Source organism: Apus apus, chromosome 5 (assembly GCF_020740795.1).
Source record: "Apus apus isolate bApuApu2 chromosome 5, bApuApu2.pri.cur, whole genome shotgun sequence".
NCBI lineage: Eukaryota > Metazoa > Chordata > Aves > Apodiformes > Apodidae > Apus > Apus apus.
The window spans coordinates 50,551,944-50,562,186 of NC_067286.1; the positions used below are offsets into that span (position 1 = coordinate 50,551,944).

A 10,243-nucleotide genomic window follows, 5' to 3' on the forward strand; every position below is an offset into this window, starting at 1 on the left:
AAACAACAAACAAACAAACAAACCCCAACAAACCAAAACAAACCTAAAAACCCAAACAAACAAAACAAAAACAAAAACATGAAACCCAACACAACCTTAGGGAAAATAGAACCTAATTATAAAGGTATAAGAACTGCAAAAAATTACAGAATTACTACTTCTTATTACTATCCTGTAGCACTTCCTAAATCAGAAAAGCTTTCAAAGAATTCTTAAACAGAAGAAAAGAAAAAGTTAGAAAGTTCTAGAGGAAGAAAACTAAAACAAAAAGAGGAACAAGAAAATATTTGCCTTACTGCACTGAGACAAAAAGGGAAATATGAAGGAAAAATTATATAAAAATGCAAAAAATGCAAACATTGGAAAAGTATTTTGTGAAATATACTAACAATTGATGATTATCTACCATTTTAAAGAGAAACATCTTCTACACGTATTCTTTGCTCTCTGATGTTTCTATCGCATTTAGAAAGAAATGCATCCTGCCAGTGTCTCAAAACTCTGTCCTGTGTTCTCTGTCTCTTCTTACAAACAAATGGAGACAGCTCTTTGCTAAGTGCCTGTTACATATAAATCTCTCATTTTTATTATGTATAAAAGAGAGAAAACATGTAGAAAACAGTTATTCCGTGTAAAAGGCCCTGGTTCAGCCCAGGTTTAAAAAAAATTACCATGAACAAACAGGCATAGGGTGCCTTCTATTGGGAAGTTCTGGGAAGTCATTTAACAGGTTGCATCTCTCTCTGTTCCCAGGAAGAGCTCTGGTGGAGATTCTCTGGTCAGTGTTAGCTGACTGGCTACTCGGGTATGGAGAATTTCAGACCAGGTTTTCCATCTTGGATGAAGAAATTGGTATTTACTCTTTGATGTATATTCATCAGTAGACACAACCAAATAACTTCACTGAAAAATCCCAGACCAGTACTCTGTTAAAAGTATCTGGTCTGTATCAAGGCAGAAATCCATCCTATCGTGATCAGATAACCATCACCTTGATCCCTAAAGTGTCTTTTCAAGGCTGTCATTTACAACTACCATAAACCTGACCCAAAAACAGGCAGACAGCCTTGAGCTACAAGTCTAGCAGTGCTCTAAGATATCCTACTTCTCCAGATATGCCCTGTGGCAAAAGCCTGGACAGCAAGTATTCTGAGGCATTAAAGTACAGCTAAGACAGCATTACCTTAAGAGCAAACTCTTTGGTTACTCTTAAGAGTTTTCTAAATGGCACTCAGACTCTCAGGGGTTCTTTTGACTGAAGTGCCAAAGGTGGAACCTCCCCAAAGGGTATTTTAGTACAAATCTCATACCACCCTCCAAAACTGGTTTCTGTATCAGTATCTGGGAAAGACCAGGGTCACCATAACTCATACCTCACATCATCACCCTAACTCTATACCTTCCTTTAAATATATATCCTTGTAATATCTAGATGGCTAATATCTGGATTAACCCCACAAACACAACACTGTGCAAAGGGTGCTATGACCATAACACTAGAGCCAAGGGGGCCATATGTATCATGGGTTCCCCTTTCATGTCAAAGCTACGTGCATGCATAAGCAGTGTGTAAAAATCCTGTGAATGAGCAGCAGATGATTTAAAAGGAAGTTAGTGTCTAGTTTGGATAGCCCACTCTGAGTTTTCAGTTATGTGAAGGAGAACAAAGGTGATACTTTTAAATACAGGCAGAAATTTTAGGAGTCATATTCACACTCCCTAGCAAAGATTCAATGAGTATGCATTTGCCTGAAAAACACCAGAAGCAAGAAGGAATTTTCCAGATCCTGCACAAGTCCATCCCTGCCTACACCCCCGCTCTTAATTCCTCCTATTCTTCAGTGTCATTATTATGCCAGTGCCTCTGGCACCAGTGCTTAGTTGGTAACTCCTTCTGCCTCCACTTCCAGTCTGCTCCTTGTACATGAAGCTCCTTCCAGCACATGGACAGGGAAAGGCAGACACCCTCTTTACATCCTAATCCCTTCTAAAACATGCACTGCCTTTTACCAAGCTTGCCAATGCAATCAGAAATTGTGCTGCACAACAAGTAAAAATAATTATCAAGCTTTGATGATAATCCAAATGATGTTTTTTAGGTGTTTTCTCTCCCCATTTACAGAGTAAGTCTAATAAAACTGAAATTAATTCTCTCTGCTTACGGTGAGCATTTCAAAAATAGTCTCATCAATAACAATACCCAAAGGGGACCACTGGATTGTTGTTCTCAAATTTAAACCCAGTCTCACCCATGCAGGTTTTTATGCCATGCAGACTCTACCCAGTGTCACAACAGTAACTAAATTTGCACAAAATTTTTCACCCTCAAATAACCACAAAGTGCCTTTAAAGTCCAAGAGCAGTGAAACACAGGCTCCAGTTTCCATGAAGGGAAAGTAATTTTCTCATCTTTAACATCTGGTCTCAAAGGTAGCGATGGGGGTGGGAGTCTGCCTAGGGATATAAGCAGCCACCAAGCATTCTGCATTCGGGAGAGTCAGGCAGGAGTCGCAGAAGGAAACATCACCTTTGCTACCGGAGTGTGTGCTGGTGCCATCTAGCAGCCATCCAAGACATCGACATCACCAAATACAAGCTTTTTTTCCCTCCTTGCTTTTGCAGCTCCCAAAACACATCCCGCCTTCCTCTTTTATTTCAAATCTCTTTTTTAATTCGAGGCCCAGTCCTGCACACATGAGCCAAGTCAGAGTCACCTTCCAAGAGCCATGAAACATCAACGCAGCAGCAGCAGGCTGTTGTCACTAGTGGCATCCTCACCTCTGTGTTGTCTCTTTTGGGGATTTTTGAGTCACTCAGGGAAGAACCAAGCTCCTGAGCATCTCTCCTTTGGCACCTAAGCTGCTACCAGACAGTGTTTCCCAGTGACACACAACTGGCAGAGTTCCTAACACAGCTCCCTCTAGTACTTTAGAATAAAATATAGTCATATTATATTATAGCTTTCAAGACAGAATATAACTCAAACCCAACTTCACGTGTTGTTGGTTAAATTCTGCTTTCCCCACTGACTTCCTTGGACAAGGTATACTATATTCACTACATAAAGAGAAGTCAAAGGAAATGGGAGACAGACAATTAGTTGGTTTGGGGTGTTTTTTTCTATTATACAACATGATGCGCCATTTTCCCTGGTGAAGAAAACTCCTCATTTAACAAGTCATAGCTGGGTAAATGTCTCTCTAAGTTATATTGACTCACTACAGTTCAAAAGAGATTATAAGTAATTTAATTTACGAGGAAAGAAAGTGGCTAAGAGGATATTTTTTTACGCCAACAATAATTAACTATTGATCAGGCCTTCAGTTAATAAAATATAAAATTGTTTCAAGATCCTGTGTTGTTGTTCCAAGTCCTCCTACCAAAACCCTTTTTTTCATGTAATTACTAAAAAATGTTTATAGAAGAGCTAGGTTCACTGGAATTCTTTCTGTGCCAGATAACAGAATTAAATTAACCCTATAAGGCTGACCAAATCAATTTCCAAACAGGGTCAGTTAACATATAATTATTTATTTTTTTTAATTCTCTCTTGTTGCAAGAAATATCTTCAACTAAGCCATACAAAGGCAGTGGTGTCATAAGGAAAAACCTACCACCTGTACAAACTCTAAAGCAAATGTGCTGTGGTGGTGCCTGCAAGGAACCTAAAGTGAAGAGATCTGGTAGAAGAAAAGAGAGGTACAGAGAGACAGAGGGAAAATGGGCCATGATTCCCTGGTTGCCAGTGGGATGGAGGCAACACCTGAGAAGACAGGCAGGTAGGTGGCTGATCTGTGACTGTCTCATTGCTCTGTATCATGGCCCCCTTCTGTAAAGTAAGGAGCCAAGCTGTCCAGTCACCAGGGCTGGGATCCCCCATGAAAAACGTGACCACATGGTTAGCAAGGGAGGGGTGGAGGATGTGGCAATAGCTTTGTCAGAATCACTCCTCCACATCTCAGTGTGGGATGCTCCTTCCAAGACAGAGAACCATCCTCCAAAGTATCAAATGCCCTGAGCTAAAATCAGCTCAATTAAAAAGAGTTGGCAATTTAATAGATGAAACTCTTTGCCAACCGGTATTTAAATAGCTGGAATGAAAGATTTACTGTGAGAGTGTATTCTCTGCCAGAAGAAAAAACAAACCACCCTACCAACAAAGTAAACAAATTCAAATCTGTGCTCTGTGCAAGGCAAAGTGTCTAGAGAAGACAAGAAGATCTGAACTCATGAGATCAGGACCAGATCCAAACCCACCAACTGCCCTGGCATTTCTGCTTAGGTGTGAATGCATCAAAATTGGGTCAAAGTACCTTGAAATGCAGCACTTACTGCATTGGCAGATCAATTATTTTAAATTAAAAGCCCACAGGGGCAATATAATGCAAAAAATGAATGTTGCTCTGATGTTTCTGCATGTCATCTATGTACTGAAATAGAAAAACTTTAATACAATTTCAAGTAATTATTTTGTTTAACTAATTCTTTATACATTCTGAAACCAAATCAAGCTGATTTGTGCCATCTACTGGTAATGCAAGGCTTTCCAAATCCTATGTACTTAAAATCTACTACAGAGCTAGTTTATTTTAAGTGTGTTTCAGTTTATTATTCACCCTACACAAATGTGTTACGTCGTTGCAAGCAATCTCATATATGTCCTGACTAATAGAGAAGACTGTTCACATTGTCTGAGGATGATCAACAGCATCATATAGGACAAATTAATTCATGGGTACCTTTAATTAGGGTGACGTTATTATGACTCTACTGAAAAATGTCAAAGGCATATATTTAAACTAAAACTTTCTTGCAGTAAACCTGGTAAAAATATTGGGTAAAACCTATTTATTAGCTTGCACTACCTTTCAGCTTATGAACTGCAATGTTCAGATTGTGACAACTGCAGACATGCTATTTTACATTTTAGTTACAAGTTGAATTTGGAACCACTATTCTGGACTGAGGTGTTCACAGCAGAGTTAAATCTGGGCTGCCCCTTTTGTACAAGGCAAAGATCTCACACTGGCATACTGTGGTCAAACTTCACTATTCACAGTCAAAAAGCCTGAGTTCAAACTGTTGAATTGTTCAGAGAAGGGCATCCCTGGAAAATGCAGGTGCCCTTACAAGAGAAAACCCCAAAGGACCTAGCTTGAATAGTGCAATAGAATGGATAAATAGGACATGCTAACTCCTCCATCATGGGATTGAATGAAGGAGAGAGAAGAGGTTTTTTTCAGCTTCAGGACAGTTTTGGCAAAAGCACAAATGGGCGTCAGCTGGCCATGAATATATTTAGGTTGGAAATTATAAGGCTTTTAACCATCAGAAGAAAGAGGTTCTGTGACAGCCAGCCAAGGGGAGAGGTGGGGGCAAATGATCTAACTTGTTTTAAGATAGATCTTGGTAACTTAATGAAAGGGATTATGAAACATGGATGTCTACAGCAGTAGAAAACTGGACTTGATGACCCAGGCAATCCCTTCTAGTCATCTGTTCCCACATTTCCCAGAATGTTCCTCTGCTTTGACTTCAATATGGTGCACAACTTCTGACAGCAGTAGATTTAGCTGCTTGTCAGAAGGCTCAAAATTACCAAAGAGTTCTGTCCATCTCAAACCCTCTCATTAGTTAGGATATGATTTGGTAGGAGTGGCCAATTGCCTTTTGTCTCTAAATCCGATGTTGCGTTTGTCAGATCTGCCTTCTAAAGCTTTTAAACATAGTTTGCATTCATTTTTATTGTAGGCTTCAGGCAACTGGTGAATTACAAGTGAATTAAACAAAACCAGCCATTTTTAAGTACAATAGCCAAGGGATCAACTAAGATGTAATTATCTGTCATGTTTAACAAAATTCCAACAGACAAAAAGAGGGTAGGGAAGTCACCGTAAGTACAATTTGCAATGTAAGCAAATTAGTAAAAGGTTATGATTTATGTCTGAATAACTTCACTTTGCTTTTAATTTGGGATATGCTTCAATACAAATGAGACACTAAATAGGCTAAAGGATCAGAGACGTGATGCAATATCTGCAGACATTGGATAGCTGCTGTTAAATGTCAATGACATGTCACTTAAAAAGGGACTTTGGGGGACTTGACTGAGCCTCCAAAATTCCTGCTGTAATTCACAGATACAGCAAACACTGGATGCCCTCTGAATTAAAGTAAAAAGCCCTAAGCCTCTCAAACTGAGCACTCAAAATTTTAAGTCCCTTTTGAAAATTCAGTTCTAAAGTAAATATACAATTAAGTCTATCAGCTGATAGTGGTAAGAACAAGCCTCTGCCTTTCTCTGGTTGCCATTTCACCTTCTCCAGACGCTGCCAAGACAACCTGAGTATAATAAAGTCGCAGTGCAGTGCTCAGGAAGTGATATGGAAGTGTGCATTCCTGTGAGTCCACCTACAAAGGGCAGAGGAAACGTGACACATGCAGCTCCCCAGGCACCTTGCTGGAATTCTGCACCTCCTGCTGCCTGCGATTAGGCACATGGCAAAAGGTTTTTATGAGGATCCTCTGAGAACCATTTCATTTTGTTTTCCTGAAGCAGGAAAACGTCAAAGTTCTTGAACTACCTCGTTCAGATGTCCAAGTGAATCATATTTCAATCTGAAAAAGTGGAAATACAAGAAAGTCAGCCTAATATACTTTCAAATTATATTTAGCCAATCTTTCCCTGTTTGGAAGGATTTGCTGTTTGGAAACATTTAGCCTGGCTGGACTCTTCAACGGCCAGAAAATACAGAAAGAACAATCAATCAGGCATTTCACAAAAACATTCCTGCAGTGTGTCCAGCTGTACTTTCCATACAGAGTGGAATAATTTGGGAAAGCAGGAAGCTGGCTCTAGAGGAGGTCCTCTGCCAGTAACTCTTTGCCACACAGGTATGTAAACTTACAGCTTACCTGAGTAAAGTCAGTGGCGTCAAGAAAATCCCACTGAGCTTAGTGGGAAAACTACGGCAAGCAGAATTTGTATCATAACATAATCTTCTTACCCAAAGGTGAACCCACCCCACAGCCACCCCAGGGCAATAATAGGAATGAATGGATTAATGACATCTGATATTAGCCTCAGGGGAAAACAACTAAGAAAAAATGCAGATATATCTTTCTCTTTTTGATGAATTAATTCTTCCTTCTATCACACAAACTGCAAAAAGCTTCAAAATCTCAGCATTCCTTCCTGCTGGGTTTCTAATTCCAGTTCTTCTGACTCAAAAAAGGAGGTCCTGCTGGGTAATATAACATAGGCAACAACCAGGCTGTAAGAGTGCTCCCAAATGGGTTTTCAAAAAGGTTCAGTAACTGCCTGTTTTCCTCCATCAGTGTACAGTATGCCATTACCATATAGCCGCTGATTAAATGCAGTATGTCCTGAAGCAAGCTCTAAACTTTTTGCATTGGGCTGTGTCATTATCCAAAAGACAGGTAAAAATTTCTACTGATGTACTGTTTCCTCAGATGGCCTCCCCAGAAAAATCATAGCTTACTATGCTTAGTTCGGATAGCTGACTTACTTTTGAGATAGCATCAATCTGAACTTCTGTGTGTTTATTTTTTTAGATGATGTCTTGGACCAACTTCTGTCAAAGGGCCTATAAAATCTTAAAAAAAACCCCACAACAAATGCCTTTATTTAGGAATTCATTAAACCTTCTCTCCACCTTGATCTCCACTTCTCTCCCTTAAAAAATAAACAAAAAAGACCCGAGTAGGGAAACAAGACCACACTGCAGCATGTTCAAATTTAAATACAAACACATATGAAATTATTTCAAGACTGAGCCTAATAAAGCCTGTGGTTAAGATTCTGGTCTTTCCAATGGTTGCAAGAGATATACCACTTCCTTAAACAGGTTTGTTGTTTCAAGCATAAGATAGATGTCTTATTACCATCACTACAGCCAGCACCTTTACCCACTTGCCCTGTCACTGACTCTCCTCTTTTTCCTCCTTCAGGAATTGTTTCGTTCTCTACTAAGAATTTTACAGCAAGAGTTTTAACTAAAAATTCCTTTTGGGATGAGATTCTGGAAAAAACTCCACCCATTTCATTATACTTTTGTATTGGATATCATTACATTAACACCCAATCCCATTATTATGTCATTCTGAGCTTAATTTTACTTTCTTTCACAGCTTATATTTGCTGATATTGGGTGGTTTTCTTGGTCTTTATTACTACAGTAACCTAGAAGACTGATCTTGCCATTTGCAAAATGGGTTGTGCCAGAGATAGTTGCGTATCTGTAGATCTTATGATTCACAAAATCAATAAAAGAAACGTACAGCTGTGATCTCCCTATACTTTGAATGCAATAATTTTAACTTAAGACAGGATAATTGCTAGTTAATACATATTTAAACCATTCATTTCACTCCCACGCTATGACAGTAACAGCAGCTTCCCACTTTATAGCTTGCTTGGGTTTTTTAGTTCCATGGAATAGCAAAAACTCGCAAAAGTGCTTTTTTTTTTTCATGTTAGTTAGTGAAAGAAACTCAGTAAATTGCATTTTACAGATAGTTTTCGGATGTCTCAGGGGGTAACAAGACAAAATACAGATTCTGGAAAATCACAAAGTAAGAGCAGAGACTATGAAGAAATGCTGCAATGATAAAAACAGGGTAAAGTGTTCAGCAGCAGAAATACAGCAGGATACACCTAGAGAGAGCACCTAGTACTTTGCAAGGGACACAAGCTTCTTCAGGCAAGGGAAGGACCCTTCCACATGATACATATTCGGACCTTTTGCCACCACAGTTGTTGACTGCATTTACAATCTTGCTTCATAAAGAATAAAACATTTTGGTGCCCCAACACTGTGCATAAGCTAGATGCTAATGTGGTTATGAACATTATGAGATATCCACTATCCAGTATCTGCATTTCAGCAGGGTATTTTGAAGATAGTTTCAACTCCTCTTTCAGCATTTAATTAATTTCGACAATATCAGAATATTTCTGCATGCAGAGAAAAAAACCAAAACTCGCTCCACAGATAGAAGTAACAGATTTTCCTGAACGTATTCCATCTAACAGGGACAGTCTGTACTTGTGAGTACACGAACCAGCTGTTTTACGTGTACATGAAGTAACAGTGACTGTGAGTGAGTGGAAGTCAATGGATTCCTGTCAATGAGAAGTTTGCTTGCTGGCAACTTCTATCCATTTAAATGGGGACCTGAAAGCTAGGAAATTCTGTAGCCTTACATGTTCTCAAGCCATGATTTCAATGGGCAGAAACCCAGCTGGAGTGTGAAGATGTGGTGAGGCTGTTCACCCCATGGAGCAGCGGAACCTGACAAAGCAAGGGCCCTGCTTCCAAACTCATATTGATTCAAATAATTACATTGGGCTGAATGGACCTACTGAAGTGGTGAGTCAAAACTTCTGGATCAGGCCCCAGATAATTAATTTCCCGTAATTTGACTTGGCAGGCACAGCTGATCTCCAGCCAAACCCAAGAGCAGCAGCAATTCGTCAGGGGGAAAAAAATGGTTAAGAATCCTAATTACCTGGAGAAAGTGCTTTTATGTCAGGATCACAGATTTCCATAATGTTCAGTCAGCACCAGCAGAAAGCAGTTGTCCTGCGGTGCAGTATTTGGAGCAGAGTGCTGAGCTGCAGCCTCCTCCCCCAGCAGCCACAGGGTCTGCACAGTGTTTGCAGTCACCAGCTCAAAGCACTCAAGGGCACGCAGCGCTCCCGTCTAGACGGGCTGCAAAACCAGATGCAGCTGCCAGCTTGATGGCTGAGCTCTCCTCAGCGAGCTTCACCACTGGAGAAACCTGCACACTGCTGCACTCTGCTGCTGCATGGGAGGGAGCAAAACGCAGCACCTCACCAAAACACGCAATGTGAGCAAAAATTCCGCAGTGACAACACTGGTATGTTCAGTCAGGCCAGCAAAAAAATCTGTGGTGAGGAAGATAAAATGGGAATCCAGAGCATACCTGGGAGACTAATTGCTCCAAGTGGAGGAATTTTATTGACAGCATCATGTTAAACATTGGGACGTTACACAAATAGTTTCTTGAAGTTACGTATTGATGGATGGAAAATATGACAGATCTGCTTTTTGCCTGCAACGGGTCTAAAGCTCATGCAAAGCCAAGGGAGAGCTGCCTTTGTTTCTAATAAGTGCATGTAAAAGCTCAACAGCAGGAATATGTCAACTACAAAAATGCTGACACAGCATTATTTGCCTTCACTCACATTGAAATCTAT

The 10,243-nt window shown here is 40.0% G+C and overlaps 2 protein-coding genes across 2 annotated transcripts in view; both read right to left on the bottom strand.

Annotated features, from left to right (window-relative positions):
• Positions 1-8,421, bottom strand: part of LOC127385813 (alpha-1-antiproteinase 2-like) — a 132,579-nt gene extending 124,158 nt beyond the window's left edge. Inside the window, exon 1 of the mRNA XM_051621973.1 lies at positions 8,412-8,421. The gene's annotated coding sequence lies outside the window, so the exon portion shown is untranslated. The remainder of the gene's footprint in view (positions 1-8,411) is intronic.
• The window catches only part of LOC127385816 (alpha-1-antiproteinase F-like), a 41,858-nt gene extending 32,301 nt beyond the window's left edge, over positions 1-9,557 (bottom strand). The window contains exon 1 of the mRNA XM_051621975.1: positions 9,532-9,557. The gene's annotated coding sequence lies outside the window, so the exon portion shown is untranslated. The remainder of the gene's footprint in view (positions 1-9,531) is intronic.
• Positions 9,558-10,243: the final 686 nt, after the last annotated feature.